Here is a 27,405-nt window from a genome sequence, read left to right on the forward strand (position 1 = left end):
GCATTTGTACGGAAAAAAATTGGTTTTGTCAGAAGAGAAATCTGTCAATTTTTCCATTCATTTTCGATGGAAATTCATTCATTCATTAGGCGCGATTTAATTGAACCAGATGAATTTAACATAAAAATCAGTTCCCTCAATACCGAATAGCCTTAAATTAACAAAGTCAAACCATTAATTTCAAATTTCGTACATTGATCACAACATGGCATTGAACAATGTTCTATTTCCCTGATTTTACGCCACAAACTCCTGAAATAACTCCCAAACCGCCAAATGCCCAAACGCTATCAATAGCATGAAAATGTATTGGCACTATTAGTAAACTCCCGAACACTCACTATACGCATTCGTATGCATTGCTTTTTGCTTAGTCTCTTGGGCTCATGAATCATCATGCTGCACTGACAGGTTGGAATTGGCAACACAATATCATTTTAGAAAGGAGTAGGAAAGTAGCCAATTAAATAGGCCTATACAAAATTGCTATTCTAAGTATATTTTTTTTCTCACATGTCCTAGTATGATGTAAGATATATGGATGCAAAAAGGTTCCCACTAATCAAATTTTTATACGACACAAGGATAGGGCAGATCACAGCACCTAGAGGTCCCACAAAGTAGGTGGATTCTCCAAGGGGTAACCTATACCCAAACAAAAATTGGTCATAATATTGAAGTTAGGCATTACCCCAACTTGTTATTTTCCTTACTCATTAGTTTAAGGCATACATGACAAAGCCACATGCGCTGCATGGTTTCTGGGGTACCTCTTAGTGAAATTGGTGTGACATACTGAAATACTTTCATGAAACTAACACGGATTTGGGCCAACAAACCATTTCCTAATAAAAGAGATATATAGCTATTTAATTTTTGTTTTCCAAACGGAAATTAAATTAATATGTAAGGAAATAAGCACATGCAATATACAAATATAAAGTAACTTGAATTTCCATATAGCCACCCTTAACCTCGAATTGCAGTGTAAATACTAGATGATGTAGGTAAACCTGGGCAGTTTACTAGACTGGAATGTGTAATTACATGTAACAACTGGACTCATTTTACAATGGGAATCAAAAAGGGAAAATATAATAATAGACATATTAGTCATGTAAAGCTAATAAATTACTAGTCTAAGTTCCAAACATTAGGCACTAACCAAGATTCAGTGAATTCATGGACACACCAACATTGATATATATATGTAAACCATATATAGTATTGAAATAAACTTTTACTATGCAAATGAATATTCAATATCATATAGATCTCCTGACCAGAACAAACAAAGTTGTAGAAAAATAATACATTATGTTGGAAAATTGTTACATATAATTTATATCTTTTTCTGGCTTGTTCTTGTGTTTTTCCTTTTCTTTCTCTTTGAGAGAAGGAATGTATGTCATTTTATGACTTGATTGTTGTATGTTATAGTTATACGTACAAATCAATTTAAAAAAAGAATAAAAGAGATCCTGGGAATAAAATCAAAGAAAAAGGTAACTTTTCTGTTGAAAAAAATCAGTATGTTAAGCCACGCCTACTCTGTTATTTATGCAAATGATTAAGTTCACATTTAAGAATATTTTACTCTAGAAATTGCTGTCATGTCATTTCAATTCTATTTTTGTAAAAAATTTTGATAGATATTGCAGTAATCACCTAACATGTAAATCAAGGGTTAATAAAACTGATTTTTTGGAAAATGGAATATTAAATTATGATGTCACTTTAACCTTAATGCTTGTCTATTAACCAGGCATATTATGGACATGCAAGCTCCTGTTATGATTATAACTCTATTGCTTATTGTTTAACAGCTTTTTCTATAGTAAGAAAAAGCCTTTATTTGTTCCAAAAATAGAATAGATATTTTAAAATTGTACTTTCCATATCATTTTCTGTACATTGCTTTAATTGCTTGGATGTTTCAGTTCACATAGTTGTCAACTAGATTTGGGCACCTCCGAAATTTTTGTTTCGTATGAATGCATTTGTACGGAAATAATTTGGTTTTGTCAGAAGAGAAATCGGTCCATTTTTCCATTCATTTTCGATGGAAATTCATTCATTCATTAGGCGCGATTTAATTGAACCAGATGAATTTAACATAAAAATCAGTTCCCTCAATACCGAATAGCCTTAAATTAACAAAGTCAAACCATTAATTTCAAATTTCGTACATTGATCACAACATGGCATTGAACAATGTTCTATTTCCATGATTTTACGCCACAAACTCCTGAAATAACTCCCAAACCGCCAAATGCCCAAACGCTATCAATAGCATGAAAATGTATTGGCACTATTAGTAAACTCCCGAACACTCACTATACGCATTCGTATGCATTGCTTTTTGCTTAGTCTCTTGGGCTCATGAATCATCATGCTGCACTGACAGGTTGGAATTGGCAACACAATATCATTTTAGAAAGGAGCAGGAAAGTAGCCTATTAAATAGGCCTATACAAAATTGGTATTCTAAGTATATTTTTTTTCTCACATGTCCTAGTATTATGTAAGATATATGGATACAAAAAGGTTCCCACTAATCTAATTTTTATACGACACAAGTATAGGGCAGATCACAGCACCTAGAGATCCCACAAAGTAGGTGAATCCTCCAAGGGGTAACCTATACCCAAACAAAAATTGGTCATAATATTGAAGTTAGGCATTACCCCAACTTGTTATTTTCCTTACTCATTAGTTTAAGGCATACATGACAAAGCCACATGCGCTGCATGGTTTCTGGGCTACCTCTTAGTGAAATTGGTGTGACATACTGAAAAACTTTCATGAAACTAACACGGATTTGGGCCAACAAACCATTTCCTAATAAAAGAGATATATAGCTATTTAATTTTTGTTTTCCAAACGGAAATTAAATTAATATGTAAGGAAATAAGCACATGCAATATACAAATATAAAGTAACTTGAATTTCCATATAGCCACCCTTAACCTCTAATTGCAGTGTAAATACTAGACGATGTAGGTAAACCTGGGCAGTTTACTAGACTGGAATGTGTAATTACATGTAACAACTGGACTCATTTTACAATGGTAATCAAAAAGGGAAAATATTGTAATAGACATATTAGTCATGTAAAGCTAATAAATTACTAGTCTAAGTTCCAAACATTAGGCACTAACCAAGATTCAGTGAATTCATGGACACACCAACATTGATATATATATATATGTAAACCATATATAGTATTGAAATAAACTTTTACTATGCAAATGAATATTCACTATCATATAGATCTCCTGACCAGAACAAACAAAGTTGTAGAAAAATAATACATTATGTTGGAAAATTGTTACATATAATTTATATCTTTTTCTGGCTTGTTCTTGTGTTTTTCCTTTTCTTTCTCTTTGAGAGAAGGAATGTATGTCATTTTATGACTTGATTGTTGTATGTTATAGTTGTACGTACAAATCAATTTAAAAAAAGAATAAAAGAGATCCTGGGAATAAAATCAAAGAAAAAGGTAACTTTTCTGTTGAAAAAAATCAGTAAGTTAAGCCACGCCTACTCTGTTATTTATGCAAATGATTAAGTTCACATTTAAGAATATTTTACTCTAGAAATTGCTGTCATGTCATTTCAATTCTATTTTTGTAAAAAATTTTGATAGATATTGCAGTAATCACCTAACATGTAAATCAAGGTTTAATAAAACTGATTTTTTGGAAAATGGAATATTAAATTATGATGTCACCTTAACCTTAATGCTTGTCTATTAACCAGGCATATTATGGACATGCAAGCTCCTGTTGTGATTATAGCTCTATTGCTTATTGTTTAACAGCTTTTTCTATAGTAAGAAAAAGCCTTTATTTGTTCCAAAAATAGAATAGATATTTTAAAATTTTACTTTCCATATCATTTTCTGTACATTGCTTTAATTGCTTGGATGTTTCAGTTCATGCTGCACTGACAGGTTGGAATTGGCAACACAATATCATTTTAGAAAGGAGTAGGAAAGTAGCCAATTAAATAGGCCTATACAAAATTGCTATTCTAATTATATATTTTTTTCTCACATGTCCTAGTTAGTATGATGTAAGATATATGGATACAAAAAGGTTCCCACAAATCAAATTTTTACACGACACAAGGATAGGGCAGATCACAGCACCTTGAGGTCCCACAAAGTACGTGAATCCTCCAAGGGGTAACCTATACCCAAACAAAAATTGGTCATAATATTGAAGTTAGGCATTACCCCAACTTGTTATTTTCCTTACTCATTAGTTTAAGGCATACATGACAAAGCCACATGCGCTGCATGGTTTCTGGGGTACCTCTTAGTGAAATTGGTGTGACATACTGAAAAACTTTCATGAAACTAACACGGATTTGGGCCAACAAACCATTTCCTAATAAAAGAGATATATAGCTATTTAATTTTTGTTTTCCAAACGGAAATTAAATTAATATGTAAGGAAATAGGCACATGCAATATACAAATATAAAGTAACTTGAATTTCCATATAGCCACCCTTAACCTCTAATTGCAGTGTAAATACTAGATGATGTAGGTAAACCTGGGCAGTTTACTAGACTGGAATGTGTAATTACATGTAACAACTGGACTCATTTTACAATGGGAATCAAAAAGGGAAAATATAATAATAGACATATTAGTCATGTAAAGCTAATAAATTACTAGTCTAAGTTCCAAACATTAGGCACTAACCAAGATTCAGTGAATTCATGGACACGCCAACATTGATATATATATGTAAACCATATATAGTATTGAAATAAACTTTTACTATGCAAATGAATATTCAATATCATATAGATCTCCTGACCAGAACATACAAAGTTGTAGAAAAATAATACATTATGTTGGAAAATTGTTACATATAATTTATATATTTTTCTGGCTTGTTCTTGTATTTTTCCTTTTCTTTCTCTTTGAGAGAAGGAATGTATGTCATTTTATGACTTGATTGTTGTATGTTATAGTTATACGTACAAATCAATTTAAAAAAAGAATAAAAGAGATCCTGAGAATAAAATCAAAGAAAAAGGTAACTTTTCTGTTGAAAAAAATCAGTATGTTAAGCCACGCCTACTCTGTTATTTATGCAAATGATTAAGTTCACATTTAAGAATATTTTACTCTAGAAATTGCTGTCATGTCATTTCAATTCTATTATTGTAAAAAAAATTTGATAGATATTGCAGTAATCATCTACAATGTAAATCAAGGTTTAATAAAACTGATTTTTTGGAAAATTGAATATTAAATTATGATGTCACTTTAACCTTAATGCTATTCTATTAACCAGGCATATTATTGACATGCAAGGTCCTGTTGTGATTATAGCTCTATTGCTTATTGTTTAACAGCTTTTTCAATAGTAAGAAAAAGCCTTTATTTGTTCCAAAAATAGAATAGATATTTTAAAATTTTACTTTCCATATCATTTTCTGTACATTGCTTTAATTGCTTGGATGTTTCAGTTCATGCTGCACTGACAGGTTGGAATTGGCAACACAATATCATTTTAGAAAGGAGTAGGAAAGTAGCCAATTAAATAGGCCTATACAAAATTGCTATTCTAATTATATATTTTTTTCTCACATGTCCTAGTTAGTATGATGTAAGATATATGGATACAAAAAGGTTCCCACAAATCAAATTTTTATACGACACAAGGATAGGGCAGATCACAGCACCTAGAGGTCCCACAAAGTACGTGAATCCTCCAAGGGGTAACCTATACCCAAACAAAAATTGGTCATAATATTGAAGTTAGGCATTACCCCAACTTGTTATTTTCCTTACTCATTAGTTTAAGGCATACATGACAAAGCCACATGCGCTGCATGGTTTCTGGGGTACCTCTTAGTGAAATTGGTGTGACATACTGAAAAACTTTCATGAAACTAACACGGATTTGGGCCAACAAACCATTTCCTAATAAAAGAGATATATAGCTATTTAATTTTTGTTTTCCAAACGGAAATTAAATTAATATGTAAGGAAATAGGCACATGCAATATACAAATATAAAGTAACTTGAATTTCCATATAGCCACCCTTAACCTCTAATTGCAGTGTAAATACTAGATGATGTAGGTAAACCTGGGCAGTTTACTAGACTGGAATGTGTAATTACATGTAACAACTGGACTCATTTTACAATGGGAATCAAAAAGGGAAAATATAATAATAGACATATTAGTCATGTAAAGCTAATAAATTACTAGTCTAAGTTCCAAACATTAGGCACTAACCAAGATTCAGTGAATTCATGGACACGCCAACATTGATATATATATGTAAACCATATATAGTATTGAAATAAACTTTTACTATGCAAATGAATATTCAATATCATATAGATCTCCTGACCAGAACATACAAAGTTGTAGAAAAATAATACATTATGTTGGAAAATTGTTACATATAATTTATATATTTTTCTGGCTTGTTCTTGTATTTTTCCTTTTCTTTGTCTTTGAGAGAAGGAATGTATGTCATTTTATGACTTGATTGTTGTATGTTATAGTTATACGTACAAATCAATTTAAAAAAAGAATAAAAGAGATCCTGAGAATAAAATCAAAGAAAAAGGTAACTTTTCTGTTGAAAAAAATCAGTATGTTAAGCCACGCCTACTCTGTTATTTATGCAAATGATTAAGTTCACATTTAAGAATATTTTACTCTAAAAATTGCTGTCATGTCATTTCAATTCTATTATTGTTAAAAAAAAATTTGATAGATATTGCAGTAATCATCTACAATGTAAATCAAGGTTTAATAAAACTGATTTTTTGGAAAATTGAATATTAAATTATGATGTCACTTTAACCTTAATGCTATTCTATTAACCAGGCATATTATTGACATGCAAGGTCCTGTTGTGATTATAGCTCTATTGCTTATTGTTTAACAGCTTTTTCAATAGTAAGAAAAAGCCTTTATTTGTTCCAAAAATAGAATAGATATTTTAAAATTTTACTTTCCATATCATTTTCTGTACATTGCTTTAATTGCTTGGATGTTTCAGTTCATGCTGCACTGACAGGTTGGAATTGGCAACACAATATCATTTTAGAAAGGAGTAGGAAAGTAGCCAATTAAATAGGCCTATACAAAATTGCTATTCTAATTATATTTTTTTTCTCACATGTCCTAGTTAGTATGATGTAAGATATATGGATACAAAAAGGTTCCCACTAATCAAATTTTTATACGACACAAGGATAGGGCAGATCACAGCACCTAGAGGTCCCACAAAGTACGTGAATACTCCAAGGGGTAACCTATACCCAAACAAAAATTGGTCATAATATTGAAGTTAGGCATTACCCCAACTTGTTATTTTCCTTACTCATTAGTTTAAGGCATACATGACAAAGCCACATGCGCTGCATGGTTTCTGGGGTACCTCTTAGTGAAATTGGTGTGACATACTGAAATACTTTCATGAAACTAACACGGATTTGGGCCAACAAACCATTTCCTAATAAAAGAGATATATAGCTATTTAATTTTTGTTTTCCAAACGGAAATTAAATTAATATGTAAGGAAATAAGCACATGCAATATACAAATATAAAGTAACTTGAATTTCCATATAGCCACCCTTAACCTCTAATTGCAGTGTAAATACTAGATGATGTAGGTAAACCTGGGCAGTTTACTAGTCTGGAATGTGTAATTACATGTAACAACTGGACTCATTTTACAATGGGAATCAAAAAGGGAAAATATTGTAAGAGACATATTAGTCATGTAAAGCTAATAAATTACTAGTCTAAGTTCCAAACATTAGGCACTAACCAAGATTCAGTGAATTCATGGACACACCAACATTGATATATATATATGTAAACCATATGTAGTATTGAAATTAACTTTTACTATGCAAATGAATATTCAATATCATATAGATCTCCTGACCAGAACAAACAAAGTTGTAGAAAAATAATACATTATGTTGGAAAATTGTTACATATAATTTATATCTTTTTCTGGCTTGTTCTTGTGTTTTTCCTTTTCTTTCTCTTTGAGAGAAGGAATGTATGTCATTTTATGACTTGATTGTTGTATGTTATAGTTATACGTACAAATCAATTTACAAAAAGAATAAAAGAGATCCTGGGAATAAAATCAAAGAAAAAGGTAACTTTTCTGTTGAAAAAAATCAGTATGTTAAGCCACGCCTACTCTGTTATTTATGCAAATGATTAAGTTCACATTTAAGAATATTTTACTCTAGAAATTGCTGTCATGTCATTTCAATTCTATTTTTGTAAACAAATTTGATAGATATTGCAGTAATCATCTACAATGTAAATCAAGGTTTAATAAAACTGATTTTTTGGAAAATGGAATATTAAATTATGATGTCACTTTAACCTTAATGTTTGTCTATTAACCAGGCATATTATTGACATGCAAGGTTCTGTTGTGATTATAGCTCTATTGCTTATTGTTTAACAGCTTTTTCTATAGTAAGAAAAAGCCTTTATTTGTTCCAAAAATAGAATAGATATTTTACAATTTTAATTTCCATATCATTTTCTGTGAATTGCTTTAATTGCATGGATGTTTCGGTTCAAATAGTTGTCAACTAGATTTGGGCACCTCCGAAATTTTTGTTTCGTATGAATGCATTTGTACAGAAAAAAATTGGTTTTGTCAGAAGAGAAATCTGTCCATTTTTCCATTCATTTTCGATGGAAATTCATTCATTCATTAGGCGCGATTTAATTGAACCAGATGAATTTAACATAAAAATCAGTTCCCTCAATACCGAATAGCCTTAAATTAACAAAGTCAAACCATTAATTTCAAATTTCGTACATTGATCACAACATGGCATTGAACAATGTTCTATTTCCCTGATTTTACGCCACAAACTCCTGAAATAACTCCCAAATGCCCAAACGCTATCAATAGCATGAAAATGTATTGGCACTATTAGTAAACTCCCAAACACTCACTATACGCATTCGTATGCATTGCTTTTTGCTTAGTCTCTTGGGCTCATGAATCATCATGCTGCACTGACAGGTTGGAATTGGCAACACAATATCATTTTAGAAAGGAGCAGGAAAGTAGCCAATTAAATAGGCCTATACAAAATTGCTATTCTAAGTATATTTTTTTTCTCACATGTCCTAGTATGATGTAAAATATATGGATACAAAAATGTTCCCACTAATCTAATTTTTACACGACACAAGGATAGGGCAGATCACAGCACCTAGAGGTCCCACAAAGTAGGTGGATCCTCCAATGGGTAACCTATACCCAAACAAAAATTGGTCATAATATTGAAGTTAGGCATTACCCCAACTTGTTATTTTCCTTACTCATTAGTTTAAGGCATACATGACAAAGCCACATGCGCTGCATGGTTTCTGGGGTACCTCTTAGTGAAATTGGTGTGACATACTGAAATACTTTCATGAAACTAACACGGATTTGGGCCAACAAACCATTTCCTAATAAAAGAGATATATAGCTATTTAATTTTTGTTTTCCAAACGGAAATTAAATTAATATGTAAGGAAATAAGCACATGCAATATACAAATATAAAGTAACTTGAATTTCCATATAGCCACCCTTAACCTCTAATTGCAGTGTAAATACTAGATGATGTAGGTAAACCTGGGCAGTTTACTAGACTGGAATGTGTAATTACATGTAACAACTGGACTCATTTTACAATGGGAATCAAAAAGGGAAAATATTGTAATAGACATATTAGTCATGTAAAGCTAATAAATTACTAGTCTAAGTTCCAAACATTAGGCACTAACCAAGATTCAGTGAATTCATGGACACACCAACATTGATATATATATATGTAAACCATATATAGTATTGAAATAAACTTTTACTATGCAAATGAATATTCACTATCATATAGATCTCCTGACCAGAACAAACAAAGTTGTAGAAAAATAATACATTATGTTGGAAAATTGTTACATATAATTTATATCTTTTTCTGGCTTGTTCTTGTGTTTTTCCTTTTCTTTCTCTTTGAGAGAAGGAATGTATGTCATTTTATGACTTGATTGTTGTATGTTATAGTTATACGTACAAATCAATTTAAAAAAAGAATAAAAGAGATCCTGGGAATAAAATCAAAGAAAAAGGTAACTTTTCTGTTGAAAAAAATCAGTATGTTAAGCCACGCCTACTCTGTTATTTATGCAAATGATTAAGTTCACATTTAAGAATATTTTACTCTAGAAATTGCTGTCATGTCATTTCAATTCTATTTTTGTAAAAAATTTTGATAAATATTGCAGTAATCATCTAACATGTAAATCAAGGTTTAATAAAACTGATTTTTTGGAAAATGGAATATTAAATTATGATGTCACTTTAACCTTAATGCTTGTCTATTAACCAGGCATATTATGGACATGCAAGCTCCTGTTGTGATTATAGCTCTATTGCTTATTGTTTAACAGCTTTTTCTATTGTAAGAAAAAGCCTTTATTTGTTCCAAAAATAGAAGAGATATTTTACAATTTTACTTTCCATATCATTTTCTGTACATTGCTTTAATTGCATGGATGTTTTGGTTCAAATAGTTGTCAACTAGATTTGGGCACCTCCGAAATTTTTGTTTCGTATGAATGCATTTGTACGGAAAAAAATTGGTTTTGTCAGAAGAGAAATCTGTCCATTTTTCCATTCATTTTCGATGGAAATTCATTCATTCATTAGGCGCGATTTAATTGAACCAGATGAATATAACATAAAAATCAGTTCCCTCAATACCGAATAGCCTTAAATTAACAAAGTCAAACCATTAATTTCAAATTTCGTACATTGATCACAACATGGCATTGAACAATGTTCTATTTCCCTGATTTTACGCCACAAACTCCTGAAATAACTCCCAAACCGCCAAATGCCCAAACGCTATCAATAGCATCAAAATGTATTGGCACTATTAGTAAACTCCCGAACACTCACTATACGCATTCGTATGCATTACTTTTTGCTTAGTCTCTTGGGCTCATGAACCATCATGCTGCACTGACAGGTTGGAATTGGCAACACAATATCATTTTAGAAAGGAGTAGGAAAGTAGCCAATTAAATAGGCCTATACAAAATTGCTATTCTAAGTATATTTTTATTTCTCACATGTCCTAGTATGATGTAAAATATATGGATACAAAAAGGTTCCCACTAATCTAATTTTTACACGACACAAGGATAGAGCAGATCACAGCACCTAAAGGTCCCACAAAGTAGGTGGATCCTCCAAGGAGTAACCTATACCCAAACAAAAATTGGTCATAATATTGAAGTTAGGCATTACCCCAACTTGTTATTTTCCTTACTCATTAGTTTAAGGCATACATGACAAAGCCACATGCGCTGCATGGTTTCTGGGGTACCTCTTAGTGAAATTGGTGTGACATACTGAAATACTTTCATGAAACTAACACGGATTTGGGCCAACAAACCATTTCCTAATAAAAGAGATATATAGCTATTTAATTTTTGTTTTCCAAACGGAAATTAAATTAATATGTAAGGAAATAGGCACATGCAATATACAAATATAAAGTAACTTGAATTTCCATATAGCCACCCTTAACCTCTAATTGCAGTGTAAATACTAGATGATGTAGGTAGACCTGGGCAGTTTACTAGACTGGAATGTGTAATTACATGTAACAACTGGACTCATTTTACAATGGGAATCAAAAAGGGAAAATATTGTAATAGACATATTAGTCATGTAAAGCTAATAAATTACTAGTCTAAGTTCCAAACATTAGGCACTAACCAAGATTCAGTGAATTCATGGACATACCAACATTGATATATATATGTAAACCATATATAGTATTGAAATAAACTTTTACTATGCAAATGAATATTCACTATCATATAGATCTCCTGACCAGAACAAACAAAGTTGTAGAAAAATAATACATTATGTTGGAAAATTGTTACATATAATTTATATCTTTTTCTGGCTTGTTCTTGTGTTTTTCCTTTTCTTTCTCTTTGAGAGAAGGAATGTATGTCATTTTATGACTTGATTGTTGTATGTTAAAGTTATACGTACAAATCAATTTAAAAAAAGAATAAAAGAGATCCTGGGAATAAAATCAAAGAAAAAGGTAACTTTTCTGTTGAAAAAAATCAGTATGTTAAGCCACGCCTACTCTGTTATTTATGCAAATGATTAAGTTCACATTTAAGAATATTTTACTCTAGAAATTGCTGTCATGTCATTTCAATTCTATTTTTGTAAACAAATTTGATAGATATTGCAGTAATCATCTACAATGTAAATCAAGGTTTAATAAAACTGATTTTTTGGAAAATGGAATATTAAATTATGATGTCACTTTAACCTTAATGTTTGTCTATTAACTAGGCATATTATTGACATGCAAGGTTCTGTTGTGATTATAGCTCTATTGCTTATTGTTTAACAGCTTTTTCTATAGTAAGAAAAAGCCTTTATTTGTTCCAAAAATAGAATAGATATTTTACAATTTTAATTTCCATATCATTTTCTGTGAATTGCTTTAATTGCATGGATGTTTCGGTTCAAATAGTTGTCAACTAGATTTGGGCACCTCCGAAATTTTTGTTTCGTATGAATGCATTTGTACAGAAAAAAATTGGTTTTGTCAGAAGAGAAATCTGTCCATTTTTCCATTCATTTTCGATGGAAATTCATTCATTCATTAGGCGCGATTTAATTGAACCAGATGAATTTAACATAAAAATCAGTTCCCTCAATACCGAATAGCCTTAAATTAACAAAGTCAAACCATTAATTTCAAATTTCGTACATTGATCACAACATGGCATTGAACAATGTTCTATTTCCCTGATTTTACGCCACAAACTCCTGAAATAACTCCCAAATGCCCAAACGCTATCAATAGCATGAAAATGTATTGGCACTATTAGTAAACTCCCAAACACTCACTATACGCATTCGTATGCATTGCTTTTTGCTTAGTCTCTTGGGCTCATGAATCATCATGCTGCACTGACAGGTTGGAATTGGCAACACAATATCATTTTAGAAAGGAGCAGGAAAGTAGCCAATTAAATAGGCCTATACAAAATTGCTATTCTAAGTATATTTTTTTTCTCACATGTCCTAGTATGATGTAAAATATATGGATACAAAAATGTTCCCACTAATCTAATTTTTACACGACACAAGGATAGGGCAGATCACAGCACCTAGAGGTCCCACAAAGTAGGTGGATCCTCCAATGGGTAACCTATACCCAAACAAAAATTGGTCATAATATTGAAGTTAGGCATTACCCCAACTTGTTATTTTCCTTACTCATTAGTTTAAGGCATACATGACAAAGCCACATGCGCTGCATGGTTTCTGGGGTACCTCTTAGTGAAATTGGTGTGACATACTGAAATACTTTCATGAAACTAACACGGATTTGGGCCAACAAACCATTTCCTAATAAAAGAGATATATAGCTATTTAATTTTTGTTTTCCAAACGGAAATTAAATTAATATGTAAGGAAATAAGCACATGCAATATACAAATATAAAGTAACTTGAATTTCCATATAGCCACCCTTAACCTCTAATTGCAGTGTAAATACTAGATGATGTAGGTAAACCTGGGCAGTTTACTAGACTGGAATGTGTAATTACATGTAACAACTGGACTCATTTTACAATGGGAATCAAAAAGGGAAAATATTGTAATAGACATATTAGTCATGTAAAGCTAATAAATTACTAGTCTAAGTTCCAAACATTAGGCACTAACCAAGATTCAGTGAATTCATGGACACACCAACATTGATATATATATATGTAAACCATATATAGTATTGAAATAAACTTTTACTATGCAAATGAATATTCACTATCATATAGATCTCCTGACCAGAACAAACAAAGTTGTAGAAAAATAATACATTATGTTGGAAAATTGTTACATATAATTTATATCTTTTTCTGGCTTGTTCTTGTGTTTTTCCTTTTCTTTCTCTTTGAGAGAAGGAATGTATGTCATTTTATGACTTGATTGTTGTATGTTATAGTTATACGTACAAATCAATTTAAAAAAAGAATAAAAGAGATCCTGGGAATAAAATCAAAGAAAAAGGTAACTTTTCTGTTGAAAAAAATCAGTATGTTAAGCCACGCCTACTCTGTTATTTATGCAAATGATTAAGTTCACATTTAAGAATATTTTACTCTAGAAATTGCTGTCATGTCATTTCAATTCTATTTTTGTAAAAAATTTTGATAAATATTGCAGTAATCATCTAACATGTAAATCAAGGTTTAATAAAACTGATTTTTTGGAAAATGGAATATTAAATTATGATGTCACTTTAACCTTAATGCTTGTCTATTAACCAGGCATATTATGGACATGCAAGCTCCTGTTGTGATTATAGCTCTATTGCTTATTGTTTAACAGCTTTTTCTATTGTAAGAAAAAGCCTTTATTTGTTCCAAAAATAGAAGAGATATTTTACAATTTTACTTTCCATATCATTTTCTGTACATTGCTTTAATTGCATGGATGTTTTGGTTCAAATAGTTGTCAACTAGATTTGGGCACCTCCGAAATTTTTGTTTCGTATGAATGCATTTGTACGGAAAAAAAATGGTTTTGTCAGAAGAGAAATCTGTCCATTTTTCCATTCATTTTCGATGGAAATTCATTCATTCATTAGGCGCGATTTAATTGAACCAGATGAATATAACATAAAAATCAGTTCCCTCAATACCGAATAGCCTTAAATTAACAAAGTCAAACCATTAATTTCAAATTTCGTACATTGATCACAACATGGCATTGAACAATGTTCTATTTCCCTGATTTTACGCCACAAACTCCTGAAATAACTCCCAAACCGCCAAATGCCCAAACACTATCAATAGCATCAAAATGTATTGGCACTATTAGTAAACTCCCGAACACTCACTATACGCATTCGTATGCATTACTTTTTGCTTAGTCTCTTGGGCTCATGAACCATCATGCTGCACTGACAGGTTGGAATTGGCAACACAATATCATTTTAGAAAGGAGTAGGAAAGTAGCCAATTAAATAGGCCTATACAAAATTGCTATTCTAAGTATATTTTTATTTCTCACATGTCCTAGTATGATGTAAAATATATGGATACAAAAAGGTTCCCACTAATCTAATTTTTACACGACACAAGGATAGAGCAGATCACAGCACCTAAAGGTCCCACAAAGTAGGTGGATCCTCCAAGGAGTAACCTATACCCAAACAAAAATTGGTCATAATATTGAAGTTAGGCATTACCCCAACTTGTTATTTTCCTTACTCATTAGTTTAAGGCATACATGACAAAGCCACATGCGCTGCATGGTTTCGGGGGTACCTCTTAGTGAAATTGGTGTGACATACTGAAATACTTTCATGAAACTAACACGGATTTGGGCCAACAAACCATTTCCTAATAAAAGAGATATATAGCTATTTAATTTTTGTTTTCCAAACGGAAATTAAATTAATATGTAAGGAAATAGGCACATGCAATATACAAATATAAAGTAACTTGAATTTCCATATAGCCACCCTTAACCTCTAATTGCAGTGTAAATACTAGATGATGTAGGTAGACCTGGGCAGTTTACTAGACTGGAATGTGTAATTACATGTAACAACTGGACTCATTTTACAATGGGAATCAAAAAGGGAAAATATTGTAATAGACATATTAGTCATGTAAAGCTAATAAATTACTAGTCTAAGTTCCAAACATTAGGCACTAACCAAGATTCAGTGAATTCATGGACATACCAACATTGATATATATATGTAAACCATATATAGTATTGAAATAAACTTTTACTATGCAAATGAATATTCACTATCATATAGATCTCCTGACCAGAACAAACAAAGTTGTAGAAAAATAATACATTATGTTGGAAAATTGTTACATATAATTTATATCTTTTTCTGGCTTGTTCTTGTGTTTTTCCTTTTCTTTCTCTTTGAGAGAAGGAATGTATGTCATTTTATGACTTGATTGTTGTATGTTAAAGTTATACGTACAAATCAATTTAAAAAAAGAATAAAAGAGATCCTGGGAATAAAATCAAAGAAAAAGGTAACTTTTCTGTTGAAAAAAATCAGTATGTTAAGCCACGCCTACTCTGTTATTTATGCAAATGATTAAGTTCACATTTAAGAATATTTTACTCTAGAAATTGCTGTCATGTCATTTCAATTCTATTTTTGTAAACAAATTTGATAGATATTGCAGTAATCATCTACAATGTAAATCAAGGTTTAATAAAACTGATTTTTTGGAAAATGGAATATTAAATTATGATGTCACTTTAACCTTAATGCTTGTCTATTAACCAGGCATATTATTGACATGCAAGGTTCTGTTGTGATTATAGCTCTATTGCTTATTGTTTAACAGCTTTTTCTATAGTAAGAAAAAGCCTTTATTTGTTCCAAAAATAGAATAGATATTTTACAATTTTACTTTCCATATCATTTTCTGTACATTGCTTTAATTGCATGGATGTTTCGGTTCAAATAGTTGTCAACTAGATTTGGGCACCTCCGAAATTTTTGTTTCGTATGAATGCATTTGTACGGAAAAAAATTGGTTTTGTCAGAAGAGAAATCTGTCCATTTTTACATTCATTTTCGATGGAAATTCATTCATTCATTATGCGCGATTTAATTGAACCAGATGAATTTAACATAAAAATCAGTTCCCTCAATACCGAATAGCCTTAAATTAACAAAGTCAAACCATTAATTTCAAATTTCGTACATTGATCACAACATGGCATTGAACAATGTTCTATTTCCCTGATTTTACGCCACAAACTCCTGAAATAACTCCCAAACCGCCAAATGCCCAAACGCTATCAATAGCATCAAAATGTATTGGCACTATTAGTAAACTCCCGAACACTCACTATACGCATTCGTATGCATTACTTTTTGCTTAGTCTCTTGGGCTCATGAACCATCATGCTGCACTGACAGGTTGGAATTGGCAACACAATATCATTTTAGAAAGGAGTAGGAAAGTAGCCAATTAAATAGGCCTATACAAAATTGCTATTCTAAGTATATTTTTATTTCTCACATGTCCTAGTATGATGTAAAATATATGGATACAAAAAGGTTCCCACTAATCTAATTTTTACACGACACAAGGATAGAGCAGATCACAGCACCTAAAGGTCCCACAAAGTAGGTGGATCCTCCAAAGAGTAACCTATACCCAAACAAAAATTGGTCATAATATTGAAGTTAGGCATTACCCCAACTTGTTATTTTCCTTACTCATTAGTTTAAGGCATACATGACAAAGCCACATGCGCTGCATGGTTTCTGGGGTACCTCTTAGTGAAATTGGTGTGACATACTGAAATACTTTCATGAAACTAACACGGATTTGGGCCAACAAACCATTTCCTAATAAAAGAGATATATAGCTATTTAATTTTTGTTTTCCAAACGGAAATTAAATTAATATGTAAGGAAATAGGCACATGCAATATACAAATATAAAGTAACTTGAATTTCCATATAGCCACCCTTAACCTCTAATTGCAGTGTAAATACTAGATGATGTAGGTAGACCTGGGCAGTTTACTAGACTGGAATGTGTAATTACATGTAACAACTGGACTCATTTTACAATGGGAATCAAAAAGGGAAAATATTGTAATAGACATATTAGTCATGTAAAGCTAATAAATTACTAGTCTAAGTTCCAAACATTAGGCACTAACCAAGATTCAGTGAATTCATGGACATACCAACATTGATATATATATGTAAACCATATATAGTATTGAAATAAACTTTTACTATGCAAATGAATATTCACTATCATATAGATCTCCTGACCAGAACAAACAAAGTTGTAGAAAAATAATACATTATGTTGGAAAATTGTTACATATAATTTATATCTTTTTCTGGCTTGTTCTTGTGTTTTTCCTTTTCTTTCTCTTTGAGAGAAGGAATGTATGTCATTTTATGACTTGATTGTTGTATGTTAAAGTTATACGTACAAATCAATTTAAAAAAAGAATAAAAGAGATCCTGGGAATAAAATCAAAGAAAAAGGTAACTTTTCTGTTGAAAAAAATCAGTATGTTAAGCCACGCCTACTCTGTTATTTATGCAAATGATTAAGTTCACATTTAAGAATATTTTACTCTAGAAATTGCTGTCATGTCATTTCAATTCTATTTTTGTAAACAAATTTGATAGATATTGCAGTAATCATCTACAATGTAAATCAAGGTTTAATAAAACTGATTTTTTGGAAAATGGAATATTAAATTATGATGTCACTTTAACCTTAATGCTTGTCTATTAACCAGGCATATTATTGACATGCAAGGTTCTGTTGTGATTATAGCTCTATTGCTTATTGTTTAACAGCTTTTTCTATAGTAAGAAAAAGCCTTTATTTGTTACAAAAATAGAATAGATATTTTACAATTTTACTTTCCATATCATTTTCTGTACATTGCTTTAATTGCATGGATGTTTTGGTTCAAATAGTTGTCAACTAGATTTGGGCATCTCCGAAATTTTTGTTTCGTATGAATGCATTTGTACGGAAAAAAATTGGTTTTGTCAGAAGAGAAATCTGTCCATTTTTACATTCATTTTCGATGGAAATTCATTCATTCATTATGCGCGATTTAATTGAACCAGATGAATTTAACATAAAAATCAGTTCCCTCAATACCGAATAGCCTTAAATTAACAAAGTCAAACCATTAATTTCAAATTTCGTACATTGATCACAACATGGCATTGAACAATGTTCTATTTCCCTGATTTTACGCCACAAACTCCTGAAATAACTCCCAAACCGCCAAATGCCCAAACGCTATCAATAGCATCAAAATGTATTGGCACTATTAGTAAACTCCCGAACACTCACTATACGCATTCGTATGCATTACTTTTTGCTTAGTCTCTTGGGCTCATGAACCATCATGCTGCACTGACAGGTTGGAATTGGCAACACAATATCATTTTAGAAAGGAGTAGGAAAGTAGCCAATTAAATAGGCCTATACAAAATTGCTATTCTAAGTATATTTTTATTTCTCACATGTCCTAGTATGATGTAAAATATATGGATACAAAAAGGTTCCCACTAATCTAATTTTTACACGACACAAGGATAGAGCAGATCACAGCACCTAAAGGTCCCACAAAGTAGGTGGATCCTCCAAGGAGTAACCTATACCCAAACAAAAATTGGTCATAATATTGAAGTTAGGCATTACCCCAACTTGTTATTTTCCTTACTCATTAGTTTAAGGCATACATGACAAAGCCACATGCGCTGCATGGTTTCTGGGGTACCTCTTAGTGAAATTGGTGTGACATACTGAAATACTTTCATGAAACTAACACGGATTTGGGCCAACAAACCATTTCCTAATAAAAGAGATATATAGCTATTTAATTTTTGTTTTCCAAACGGAAATTAAATTAATATGTAAGGAAATAGGCACATGCAATATACAAATATAAAGTAACTTGAATTTCCATATAGCCACCTTTAACCTCTAATTGCAGTGTAAATACTAGATGATGTAGGTAGACCTGGGCAGTTTACTAGACTGGAATGTGTAATTACATGTAACAACTGGACTCATTTTACAATGGGAATCAAAAAGGGAAAATATTGTAATATACATATTAGTCATGTAAAGCTAATAAATTACTAGTCTAAGTTCCAAACATTAGGCACTAACCAAGATTCAGTGAATTCATGGACACACCAACATTGATATATATATATGTAAACCATATATAGTATTGAAATAAACTTTTACTATGCAAATGAATATTCACTATCATATAGATCTCCTGACCAGAATAAACAAAGTTGTAGAAAAATAATACATTATGTTGGAAAATTGTTACATATAATTTATATCTTTTTCTGGCTTGTTCTTGTGTTTTTCCTTTTCTTTCTCTTTGAGAGAAGGAATGTATGTCATTTTATGACTTGATTGTTGTATGTTATAGTTATACGTACAAATCAATTTAAAAAAAGAATAAAAGAGATCCTGGGAATAAAATCAAAGAAAAAGGTAACTTTTCTGTTGAAAAAAATCAGTATGTTAAGCCACGCCTACTCTGTTATATATGCAAATGATTAAGTTCACATTTAAGAATATTTTACTCTAGAAATTGCTGTCATGTCATTTCAATTCTATTTTTGTAAACAAATTTGATAGATATTGCAGTAATCATCTACAATGTAAATCAAGGTTTAATAAAACTGATTTTTTGGAAAATGGAATATTAAATTATGATGTCACTTTAACCTTAATGCTTGTCTATTAACCAGGCATATTATTGACATGCAAGGTTCTGTTGTGATTATAGCTCTATTGCTTATTGTTTAACAGCTTTTTCTATAGTAAGAAAAAGCCTTTATTTGTTACAAAAATAGAATAGATATTTTACAATTTTACTTTCCATATAATTTTCTGTACATTGCTTTAATTGCATGGATGTTTTGGTTCAAATAGTTGTCAACTAGATTTGGGCATCTCCGAAATTTTTGTTTCGTATGAATGCATTTGTACGGAAAAAAATTGGTTTTGTCAGAAGAGAAATCTGTCCATTTTTACATTCATTTTCGATGGAAATTCATTCATTCATTATGCGCGATTTAATTGAACCAGATGAATTTAACATAAAAATCAGTTCCCTCAATACCGAATAGCCTTAAATTAACAAAGTCAAACCATTAATTTCAAATTTCGTACATTGATCACAACATGGCATTGAACAATGTTCTATTTCCCTGATTTTACGCCACAAACTCCTGAAATAACTCCCAAACCGCCAAATGCCCAAACGCTATCAATAGCATCAAAATGTATTGGCACTATTAGTAAACTCCCGAACACTCACTATACGCATTCGTATGCATTACTTTTTGCTTAGTCTCTTGGGCTCATGAACCATCATGCTGCACTGACAGGTTGGAATTGGCAACACAATATCATTTTAGAAAGGAGTAGGAAAGTAGCCAATTAAATAGGCCTATACAAAATTGCTATTCTAAGTATATTTTTATTTCTCACATGTCCTAGTATGATGTAAAATATATGGATACAAAAAGGTTCCCACTAATCTAATTTTTACACGACACAAGGATAGAGCAGATCACAGCACCTAAAGGTCCCACAAAGTAGGTGGATCCTCCAAGGAGTAACCTATACCCAAACAAAAATTGGTCATAATATTGAAGTTAGGCATTACCCCAACTTGTTATTTTCCTTACTCATTAGTTTAAGGCATACATGACAAAGCCACATGCGCTGCATGGTTTCTGGGGTACCTCTTAGTGAAATTGGTGTGACATACTGAAATACTTTCATGAAACTAACACGGATTTGGGCCAACAAACCATTTCCTAATAAAAGAGATATATAGCTATTTAATTCTTGTTTTCCAAACGGAAATTAAATTAATATGTAAGGAAATAGGCACATGCAATATACAAATATAAAGTAACTTGAATTTCCATATAGCCACCCTTAACCTCTAATTGCAGTGTAAATACTAGATGATGTAGGTAGACCTGGGCAGTTTACTAGACTGGAATGTGTAATTACATGTAACAACTGGACTCATTTTACAATGGGAATCAAAAAGGGAAAATATTGTAATAGACATATTAGTCATGTAAAGCTAATAAATTACTAGTCTAAGTTCCAAACATTAGGCACTAACCAAGATTCAGTGAATTCATGGACATACCAACATTGATATATATATGTAAACCATATATAGTATTGAAATAAACTTTTACTATGCAAATGAATATTCACTATCATATAGATCTCCTGACCAGAACAAACAAAGTTGTAGAAAAATAATACATTATGTTGGAAAATTGTTACATATAATTTATATCTTTTTCTGGCTTGTTCTTGTGTTTTTCCTTTTCTTTCTCTTTGAGAGAAGGAATGTATGTCATTTTATGACTTGATTGTTGTATGTTAAAGTTATACGTACAAATCAATTTAAAAAAAGAATAAAAGAGATCCTGGGAATAAAATCAAAGAAAAAGGTAACTTTTCTGTTGAAAAAAATCAGTATGTTAAGCCACGCCTACTCTGTTATTTATGCAAATGATTAAGTTCACATTTAAGAATATTTTACTCTAGAAATTGCTGTCATGTCATTTCAATTCTATTTTTGTAAACAAATTTGATAGATATTGCAGTAATCATCTACAATGTAAATCAAGGTTTAATAAAACTGATTTTTTGGAAAATGGAATATTAAATTATGATGTCACTTTAACCTTAATGCTTGTCTATTAACCAGGCATATAATTGACATGCAAGGTTCTGTTGTGATTATAGCTCTATTGCTTATTGTTTAACAGCTTTTTCTATAGTAAGAAAAAGCCTTTATTTGTTCCAAAAATAGAATAGATATTTTACAATTTTACTTTCCATATCATTTTCTGTACATTGCTTTAATTGCATGGATGTTTCGGTTCAAATAGTTGTCAACTAGATTTGGGCACCTCCGAAATTTTTGTTTCGTATGAATGCATTTGTATGGAAAAAAATTGGTTTTGTCAGAAGAGAAATCTGTCCATTTTTACATTCATTTTCGATGGAAATTCATTCATTCATTAGGCGCGATTTAATTGAACCAGATGAATATAACATAAAAATCAGTTCCCTCAATACCGAATAGCCTTAAATTAACAAAGTCAAACCATTAATTTCAAATTTCGTACATTGATCACAACATGGCATTGAACAATGTTCTATTTCCCTGATTTTACGCCACAAACTCCTGAAATAACTCCCAAACCGCCAAATGCCCAAACGCTATCAATAGCATCAAAATGTATTGGCACTATTAGTAAACTCCCGAACACTCACTATACGCATTCGTATGCATTACTTTTTGCTTAGTCTCTTGGGCTCATGAACCATCATGCTGCACTGACAGGTTGGAATTGGCAACACAATATCATTTTAGAAAGGAGTAGGAAAGTAGCCAATTAAATAGGCCTATACAAAATTGCTATTCTAAGTATATTTTTATTTCTCACATGTCCTAGTATGATGTAAAATATATGGATACAAAAAGGTTCCCACTAATCTAATTTTTACACGACACAAGGATAGAGCAGATCACAGCACCTAAAGGTCCCACAAAGTAGGTGGATCCTCCAAGGAGTAACCTATACCCAAACAAAAATTGGTCATAATATTGAAGTTAGGCATTACCCCAACTTGTTATTTTCCTTACTCATTAGTTTAAGGCATACATGACAAAGCCACATGCGCTGCATGGTTTCTGGGGTACCTCTTAGTGAAATTGGTGTGACATACTGAAATACTTTCATGAAACTAACACGGATTTGGCCAAACAAACCATTTCCTAATAAAAGAGATATATAGCTATTTAATTTTTGTTTTTCAAACGGAAATTAAATTAATATGTAAGGAAATAGGCACATGCAATATACAAATATAAAGTAACTTGAATTTCCATATAGCCACCCTTAACCTCTAATTGCAGTGTAAATACTAGATGATGTAGGTAGACCTGGGCAGTTTACTAGACTGGAATGTGTAATTACATGTAACAACTGGACTCATTTTACAATGGGAATCAAAAAGGGAAAATATTGTAATAGACATATTAGTCATGTAAAGCTAATAAATTACTAGTCTAAGTTCCAAACATTAGGCACTAACCAAGATTCAGTGAATTCATGGACATACCAACATTGATATATATATGTAAACCATATATAGTATTGAAATAAACTTTTACTATGCAAATGAATATTCACTATCATATAGATCTCCTGACCAGAACAAACAAAGTTGTAGAAAAATAATACATTATGTTGGAAAATTGTTACATATAATTTATATCTTTTTCTGGCTTGTTCTTGTGTTTTTCCTTTTCTTTCTCTTTGAGAGAAGGAATGTATGTCATTTTATGACTTGATTGTTGTATGTTAAAGTTATACGTACAAATCAATTTAAAAAAAGAATAAAAGAGATCCTGGGAATAAAATCAAAGAAAAAGGTAACTTTTCTGTTGAAAAAAATCAGTATGTTAAGCCACGCCTACTCTGTTATTTATGCAAATGATTAAGTTCACATTTAAGAATATTTTACTCTAGAAATTGCTGTCATGTCATTTCAATTCTATTTTTGTAAACAAATTTGATAGATATTGCAGTAATCATCTACAATGTAAATCAAGGTTTAATAAAACTGATTTTTTGGAAAATGGAATATTAAATTATGATGTCACTTTAACCTTAATGCTTGTCTATTAACCAGGCATATTATTGACATGCAAGGTTCTGTTGTGATTATAGCTCTATTGCTTATTGTTTAACAGCTTTTTCTATAGTAAGAAAAAGCCTTTATTTGTTCCAAAAATAGAATAGATATTTTACAATTTTACTTTCCATATCATTTTCTGTACATTGCTTTAATTGCATGGATGTTTCGGTTCAAATAGTTGTCAACTAGATTTGGGCACCTCCGAAATTTTTGTTTCGTATGAATGCATTTGTACGGAAAAAAATTGGTTTTGTCAGAAGAGAAATCTGTCCATTTTTACATTCATTTTTGATGGAAATTCATTCATTCATTATGCGCGATTTAATTGAACCAGATGAATTTAACATAAAAATCAGTTCCCTCAATACCGAATAGCCTTAAATTAACAAAGTCAAACCATTAATTTCAAATTTCGTACATTGATCACAACATGGCATTGAACAATGTTCTATTTCCCTGATTTTACGCCACAAACTCCTGAAATAACTCCCAAACCGCCAAATGCCCAAACGCTATCAATAGCATCAAAATGTATTGGCACTATTAGTAAACTCCCGAACACTCACTATACGCATTCGTATGCATTACTTTTTGCTTAGTCTCTTGGGCTCATGAACCATCATGCTGCACTGACAGGTTGGAATTGGCAACACAATATCATTTTAGAAAGGAGTAGGAAAGTAGCCAATTAAATAGGCCTATACAAAATTGCTATTCTAAGTATATTTTTATTTCTCACATGTCCTAGTATGATGTAAAATATATGGATACAAAAAGGTTCCCACTAATCTAATTTTTACACGACACAAGGATAGAGCAGATCACAGCACCTAAAGGTCCCACAAAGTAGGTGGATCCTCCAAAGAGTAACCTATACCCAAACAAAAATTGGTCATAATATTGAAGTTAGGCATTACCCCCAACTTGTTATTTTCCTTACTCATTAGTTTAAGGCATACATGACAAAGCCACATGCGCTGCATGGTTTCTGGGGTACCTCTTAGTGAAATTGGTGTGACATACTGAAATACTTTCATGAAACTAACACGGATTTGGGCCAACAAACCATTTCCTAATAAAAGAGATATATAGCTATTTAATTTTTGTTTTCCAAACGGAAATTAAATTAATATGTAAGGAAATAGGCACATGCAATATACAAATATAAAGTAACTTGAATTTCCATATAGCCACCCTTAACCTCTAATTGCAGTGTAAATACTAGATGATGTAGGTAGACCTGGGCAGTTTACTAGACTGGAATGTGTAATTACATGTAACAACTGGACTCATTTTACAATGGGAATCAAAAAGGGAAAATATTGTAATAGACATATTAGTCATGTAAAGCTAATAAATTACTAGTCTAAGTTCCAAACATTAGGCACTAACCAAGATTCAGTGAATTCATGGACATACCAACATTGATATATATATGTAAACCATATATAGTATTGAAATAAACTTTTACTATGCAAATGAATATTCACTATCATATAGATCTCCTGACCAGAACAAACAAAGTTGTAGAAAAATAATACATTATGTTGGAAAATTGTTACATATAATTTATATCTTTTTCTGGCTTGTTCTTGTGTTTTTCCTTTTCTTTCTCTTTGAGAGAAGGAATGTATGTCATTTTATGACTTGATTGTTGTATGTTAAAGTTATACGTACAAATCAATTTAAAAAAAGAATAAAAGAGATCCTGGGAATAAAATCAAAGAAAAAGGTAACTTTTCTGTTGAAAAAAATCAGTATGTTAAGCCACGCCTACTCTGTTATTTATGCAAATGATTAAGTTCACATTTAAGAATATTTTACTCTAGAAATTGCTGTCATGTCATTTCAATTCTATTTTTGTAAACAAATTTGATAGATATTGCAGTAATCATCTACAATGTAAATCAAGGTTTAATAAAACTGATTTTTTGGAAAATGGAATATTAAATTATGATGTCACTTTAACCTTAATGCTTGTCTATTAACCAGGCATATAATTGACATGCAAGGTTCTGTTGTGATTATAGCTCTATTGCTTATTGTTTAACAGCTTTTTCTATAGTAAGAAAAAGCCTTTATTTGTTCCAAAAATAGAATAGATATTTTACAATTTTACTTTCCATATCATTTTCTGTACATTGCTTTAATTGCATGGATGTTTCGGTTCAAATAGTTGTCAACTAGATTTGGGCACCTCCGAAATTTTTGTTTCGTATGAATGCATTTGTACGGAAAAAAATTGGTTTTGTCAGAAGAGAAATCTGTCCATTTTTACATTCATTTTCGATGGAAATTCATTCATTCATTATGCGCGATTTAATTGAACCAGATGAATTTAACATAAAAATCAGTTCCCTCAATACCGAATAGCCTTAAATTAACAAAGTCAAACCATTAATTTCAAATTTCGTACATTGATCACAACATGGCATTGAACAATGTTCTATTTCCCTGATTTTACGCCACAAACTCCTGAAATAACTCCCAAACCGCCAAATGCCCAAACGCTATCAATAGCATCAAAATGTATTGGCACTATTAGTAAACTCCCGAACACTCACTATACGCATTCGTATGCATTACTTTTTGCTTAGTCTCTTGGGCTCATGAACCATCATGCTGCACTGACAGGTTGGAATTGGCAACACAATATCATTTTAGAAAGGAGTAGGAAAGTAGCCAATTAAATAGGCCTATACAAAATTGCTATTCTAAGTATATTTTTATTTCTCACATGTCCTAGTATGATGTAAAATATATGGATACAAAAAGGTTCCCACTAATCTAATTTTTACACGACACAAGGATAGAGCAGATCACAGCACCTAAAGGTCCCACAAAGTAGGTGGATCCTCCAAAGAGTAACCTATACCCAAACAAAAATTGGTCATAATATTGAAGTTAGGCATTACCCCAACTTGTTATTTTCCTTACTCATTAGTTTAAGGCATACATGACAAAGCCACATGCGCTGCATGGTTTCTGGGGTACCTCTTAGTGAAATTG

At 31.4% G+C, this 27,405-nt stretch overlaps 15 non-coding genes across 15 annotated transcripts; all 15 read right to left on the reverse strand.

Moving 5' to 3' along the window:
* Positions 1-587: 587 nt before the first annotated feature.
* Positions 588-730, reverse strand: LOC134591665 (U12 minor spliceosomal RNA). Its single transcript, XR_010088406.1, has one exon. It is a non-coding gene; the product is annotated as a U12 minor spliceosomal RNA (small nuclear RNA).
* Positions 731-2,583: 1,853 nt separating this feature from the next.
* On the reverse strand, positions 2,584-2,726 carry LOC134591672 (U12 minor spliceosomal RNA). The gene has a single exon (XR_010088411.1). It is a non-coding gene; the product is annotated as a U12 minor spliceosomal RNA (small nuclear RNA).
* A 1,413-nt stretch (positions 2,727-4,139) lies between these two features.
* LOC134591793 (U12 minor spliceosomal RNA) lies at positions 4,140-4,282 on the reverse strand. Its single transcript, XR_010088516.1, has one exon. It is a non-coding gene; the product is annotated as a U12 minor spliceosomal RNA (small nuclear RNA).
* Positions 4,283-5,692: 1,410 nt separating this feature from the next.
* On the reverse strand, positions 5,693-5,835 carry LOC134591690 (U12 minor spliceosomal RNA). Its single transcript, XR_010088426.1, has one exon. It is a non-coding gene; the product is annotated as a U12 minor spliceosomal RNA (small nuclear RNA).
* Positions 5,836-7,246: 1,411 nt separating this feature from the next.
* Positions 7,247-7,389, reverse strand: LOC134591795 (U12 minor spliceosomal RNA). The gene has a single exon (XR_010088518.1). It is a non-coding gene; the product is annotated as a U12 minor spliceosomal RNA (small nuclear RNA).
* Positions 7,390-9,236: 1,847 nt separating this feature from the next.
* On the reverse strand, positions 9,237-9,379 carry LOC134591750 (U12 minor spliceosomal RNA). Its single transcript, XR_010088478.1, has one exon. It is a non-coding gene; the product is annotated as a U12 minor spliceosomal RNA (small nuclear RNA).
* Positions 9,380-11,235: 1,856 nt separating this feature from the next.
* LOC134591765 (U12 minor spliceosomal RNA) lies at positions 11,236-11,378 on the reverse strand. Its single transcript, XR_010088492.1, has one exon. It is a non-coding gene; the product is annotated as a U12 minor spliceosomal RNA (small nuclear RNA).
* A 1,845-nt stretch (positions 11,379-13,223) lies between these two features.
* LOC134591751 (U12 minor spliceosomal RNA) lies at positions 13,224-13,366 on the reverse strand. Its single transcript, XR_010088479.1, has one exon. It is a non-coding gene; the product is annotated as a U12 minor spliceosomal RNA (small nuclear RNA).
* A 1,856-nt stretch (positions 13,367-15,222) lies between these two features.
* On the reverse strand, positions 15,223-15,365 carry LOC134591767 (U12 minor spliceosomal RNA). Its single transcript, XR_010088493.1, has one exon. It is a non-coding gene; the product is annotated as a U12 minor spliceosomal RNA (small nuclear RNA).
* Positions 15,366-17,219: 1,854 nt separating this feature from the next.
* LOC134591805 (U12 minor spliceosomal RNA) lies at positions 17,220-17,362 on the reverse strand. Its single transcript, XR_010088526.1, has one exon. It is a non-coding gene; the product is annotated as a U12 minor spliceosomal RNA (small nuclear RNA).
* A 1,854-nt stretch (positions 17,363-19,216) lies between these two features.
* On the reverse strand, positions 19,217-19,359 carry LOC134591768 (U12 minor spliceosomal RNA). Its single transcript, XR_010088494.1, has one exon. It is a non-coding gene; the product is annotated as a U12 minor spliceosomal RNA (small nuclear RNA).
* Positions 19,360-21,215: 1,856 nt separating this feature from the next.
* On the reverse strand, positions 21,216-21,358 carry LOC134591769 (U12 minor spliceosomal RNA). Its single transcript, XR_010088495.1, has one exon. It is a non-coding gene; the product is annotated as a U12 minor spliceosomal RNA (small nuclear RNA).
* Positions 21,359-23,212: 1,854 nt separating this feature from the next.
* Positions 23,213-23,355, reverse strand: LOC134591770 (U12 minor spliceosomal RNA). The gene has a single exon (XR_010088496.1). It is a non-coding gene; the product is annotated as a U12 minor spliceosomal RNA (small nuclear RNA).
* A 1,854-nt stretch (positions 23,356-25,209) lies between these two features.
* Positions 25,210-25,353, reverse strand: LOC134591836 (U12 minor spliceosomal RNA). Its single transcript, XR_010088552.1, has one exon. It is a non-coding gene; the product is annotated as a U12 minor spliceosomal RNA (small nuclear RNA).
* Positions 25,354-27,207: 1,854 nt separating this feature from the next.
* On the reverse strand, positions 27,208-27,350 carry LOC134591806 (U12 minor spliceosomal RNA). Its single transcript, XR_010088527.1, has one exon. It is a non-coding gene; the product is annotated as a U12 minor spliceosomal RNA (small nuclear RNA).
* Positions 27,351-27,405: the final 55 nt, after the last annotated feature.

Source organism: Pelobates fuscus, chromosome 2, assembly GCF_036172605.1.
Source record: "Pelobates fuscus isolate aPelFus1 chromosome 2, aPelFus1.pri, whole genome shotgun sequence".
Lineage (NCBI taxonomy): Eukaryota > Metazoa > Chordata > Amphibia > Anura > Pelobatidae > Pelobates > Pelobates fuscus.